This window comes from Penaeus chinensis, chromosome 39 (assembly GCF_019202785.1).
Source record: "Penaeus chinensis breed Huanghai No. 1 chromosome 39, ASM1920278v2, whole genome shotgun sequence".
Taxonomy (NCBI): domain Eukaryota; kingdom Metazoa; phylum Arthropoda; class Malacostraca; order Decapoda; family Penaeidae; genus Penaeus; species Penaeus chinensis.
In genome coordinates this window covers 19,700,796-19,703,295 of record NC_061857.1, presented here as the reverse complement: position 1 = coordinate 19,703,295, position 2,500 = coordinate 19,700,796, and the positions used below count along the sequence as shown (strand labels likewise).

Genomic DNA, 2,500 nt, shown 5'->3' with positions numbered 1-2,500 from the left:
ACCTCAGGACGTTCCTCTCTCCTCCAAGACGACCCAGAGACGCTTCGGGGCCTAAGACTACAGGATACCTTCCCTTTCCCTGCCCCCTGTCCTAAACTTGCCTTCTATCCCTCCCTTTGTTCTACCCCTTCTCCCTATCTTTTCCCCTGTCCTACCTCTGCTCCTTATCCCTCCTCTTTCCTTCCCCGGCCTCCTATCCCTTCCCCTGCCCACCCTCTGCTCCCTATCCCTCCGTCTGTTCTCTATCCCTCATCCTGTGCACCCTATCTTTCCCCTTGTTACCCTTCCACTCCCTTCCAGCAATCACTCCTCTATCCTTTTCCCTGCCCCCTATTCTTCTCTCTGTCCCCTATCCCTCTTCCTACCTTACCTCCCTCCCCTGCCCTATCCCTCCCCTTACCCCGAATTCCTCCTCATCTCCCCTCCCCCCTCTTCCCCTATCCCTCCCCCTGCCTCCTTTGCCCCCTCTCCCTCCCGTCCCTCCCCTCCCCCACCCTCCACTTCCTCCAAGGGCACGATAAGATGGCCCAGAGGTCAACTGCCCTTCGATGCCCTCTGCGTTAGGCTGGAGAGGGGGGGTGGGGGTACAGGAAGGGGGGTGGGGGGCAGGAGGCCTGGAGGTCGGTCAGTGACAGGAGTTTGCTGTCTCCTGCTGCTTTCGCTTTCTTTGTCCTTCCCCCCTCCCCCCCCTCCCCGTTTCTGCTGTTCTTTTTTGCATTCGTTTATTTATTTTCTGTCTCTTCTCTGTATCCGTTTTCTCTGTCATTCTCTGTCTGGTTGTCAGTTTCTCTGTCGATGTGCTGTCTATCGGATTTGTTAAATAGACATCTGTTTTCTAATAACAATAGTAATAATAATGATGATAATAACAGTAATGATAATGGTAATGATAATGATGATAATAATGATAATAATGATAATAATGATAGTAATAATAATGATAATAATAATAATAATAATAATAATAATGATAATAATAATAATACAGATACATATATTCAAATATAGATAGATAGATAGGTTCATAGATAGATAGATAGGTTGATAGATAGATAGATAGATAGGTAGGCAGATAGATAAATGGATAGTTAGATAGATAGACAGATAGTGATATAAATATGTCCATCTCTCTAACTATCTACCTGTTTCTCTATTTACCTTTCTCTCTACCTGCCTCTCTGTCTGCTTATCTAACTATCTATCTGTCTATCTATCTTTCTATCTATATATCTATTAATATAGGTATATATGCATTACCATCCTTCCTTCTCACCCTCCCTCTACCCAGCCTCCCTCTACCCACCCTCCCTCCCGCCCTCCCTCTACCCACCCTCCCTCCCAGCCACCCTCTACCCACCCTCCCTCCCTCTACCCACCCTCCCTCCCGCCCTCCCTCTACCCACCCTCCCTCCCGCCCTCCCTCTACCCACCCTCCCTCCCAGCCACCCTCTACCCACCCTCCCTCCCTCTACCCACCCTCCCTCCCTTTACCCACCCTCCCTCCCGCCCTCCCTTTGCCCAGCCTCCCTCCCTCCCCCTCAGTAGACATCAACCTCCCTCTGACCACAAATCAATCTGTAAACACCGAAAGAGCTCGGCCTTCGGACACAGACTGAACTCTTATTCTCGTCACGTCCTGGGTCGCCCTTGAGCTTGGAGGGGTTCGTCCTATGGGGATCGGGGATGGGGATGGGGGAGGGGGATGGGAGGGGGAGGGGGGAGGGGGATGGGAGGGGATAGGGGAGGGGGGAGGGGATGGGGGAGCGGGAGGGAAGGGGATGGGATGGGGAGGGGGAGGGAAGGGGATGGGATGGGGAGGGGGAGGGGATGGGGGAGGGGAAAGGGATAGGGGTAGGGGATAAGGATGGGGAAAGGGGATGAGAGGGGAGGAGGAGGGGATGGGGAGGGGGAGGGGATTATATATTCTTAATAATAATAATAACTATAGTGATACTAAAATGACAGTCATAATGATAATGGTGATGACAGTAATAATAATATCAGTAATTATAATAATAATATCAGTAATGATAATAATAATATTAATAATAACAACAATAATAATAATGATAATAATCATAATAATAATAATAATAATAATAATAATAGTAATAATAATCAGGATAATAATAACAATAATAATAACTATAATAATAATGATAATGATAATAGTAATCATAATAATAATATATTTTTAATAATAATAATAACTATAGTGATACTAAAATGACAGTCATAATGATAATGGTGATGATAGTAATAATAATATCAGTAATGATAATAATAATGTTAATGATAATAATAATAATAATGATAATAATAGTAATAACAATAATAATAATAATAATAATAATAATAATAATAATAATAATAATAACAATGATAATAATGATAACAATAATAATAACAATAATAATAATAATAATAATAATAATAATAATAATAATAACAATAATAATAATAATAATAATATTAATAATAATCAGGATAATAATAACAA

At 43.0% G+C, this 2,500-nt stretch overlaps 1 protein-coding gene across 1 annotated transcript in view; it reads right to left on the bottom strand.

Moving 5' to 3' along the window:
• LOC125046925 overlaps window positions 1-2,500 on the bottom strand; it is a 46,671-nt gene that overhangs the window by 9,157 nt on the left and 35,014 nt on the right. The gene's annotated exons all lie outside the window — the stretch shown is intronic.